We start from the raw sequence: 1644 nt of genomic DNA on the forward strand, positions 1-1644 counted from the left end.
TGTGGGGAGGAGGAAGGGAAGGAGTTTGTAAGCCGCTCTGAGACTCTGAGTGAAGGGTAGGGTATAAATCCAATCTCCTCCTCCTCCTCTTCTTCTTCCTGGGCAACCTTGGTGTAGTCATGCACGCTCAACCTCACCTGACCTCACAGGGTTATGTGATGATAAAACAGAGAATGATGTAAGCTGCTTTGGATCCCCATTTGTGAGAAAAACAGGGAATACATGAAGTAAATAAACAGAAACAACATGTAAAGACACTGGAGGAGCTGTGACCTCTGTTTCTGACTCAGGGACTCCAAGGCCGCCCCTCCCCCAATCCCCAAAGCCTCCCCTGCCTGCTCCCCTGAGAGGCCAGGGCCTCTGGGTCTGATGCTCTGAGGGGAGAGCTGCCCCCAGCAGCTGAATAAACATCCCTCCGTGCCTGCCTCTCTCAGCCAGAGGAGGGAAGAGGCAGCTGTATGAAAACAGTCCAAATGGCCTGATCAGCTAACCACAGCTGATACAGGGGAAGGGAGCCCACAGCTGCATTCAGGGATGGAATCATATCTTCATGTATTTCTTTCCCAGCTGTGCCCCTACCATTTTTTCTACCATCATCTCTAAGCAAAAAACACCCTGATTTAGGGTTGCCAGCCCTGGGTTGGAAAATACCTGGAGACTTTGGGGGCAGATCCGGGACAGGGTGTGGTTTGAGGAGGGGAGGGGCCTCAGCCGGGTACAATGCCACAGAGTCCACCCTTCAAAGCAGCCATTTTCTCCAGGGGAGCTGATCTCCATCAGATGGAGATCAGTTGTAAAAGCAGGAGATCCCCAGGCCCCACCTGGAGGCTGAAGCAACCCAAGCTGCAGTGTTAGGATAATCTAGCAACAAATAAATATACACTGCAAAACTATTGTGTTCTATTTAGAATCATCATTTAGTAAAGTTCATAGTGTATCATTATTTCATCCTAAGGTATAAATATTCATTACATTCAATAAGCAATAACATTCAGTACATACAGATTGGTAACTACCAGACCATTTTGCATCAGTGTTTTAAAAGTCAAGCCCCAACAGGAGTTTCTAGAATTAAAAGCCCACTTCTCCTTGCATGAAGTCTTCCAAAAAGGGGGACAGCTTTCTTAATAGTCTTAAAAGACACATTATGCAGCTAACATTCATGGACAATATGGCACTGCAGCTTTGAGAACGACAGGAGTACTCCGTCCATGCACGTTAGCTGCATAATGTGTCTTTTGTAGGACCAGCAAAAAAAAAAAGCATCCATACAACTATTAAGAAAGCTGTCCCCGTTTTTGGAAGACTTCATGCAAGGAGAAGCGGGCTTTTAATTCTAGAAACTCCCGTTGGGGCTTGACTTTTAAAACACTGATGCAAAATGGTCAGGTAGTTATCAGTCTGTATGTACTGTATGTACTGAATGTTATTGCTTATTGAATGTAATGAATATTTATACCTGACTAGGATGAAATAATGATACACTATGCACTTTACTAAATGATGATTATAAATAGAACACAATAGTTTGTTATAAGGTTTTTGCAGTGTATATTTATTTGTTGCTAGACCCACCTGGAGGCTGGCAACCCTACCCTGACCTAAATGGCACAGGATCTTATCACAGCTTGGAAGCTAAGCAGG

Source organism: Gekko japonicus, unplaced genomic scaffold, assembly GCF_001447785.1.
Source record: "Gekko japonicus isolate JY-2015 unplaced genomic scaffold, Gekko_japonicus_V1.1 scaffold661, whole genome shotgun sequence".
NCBI lineage: Eukaryota > Metazoa > Chordata > Lepidosauria > Squamata > Gekkonidae > Gekko > Gekko japonicus.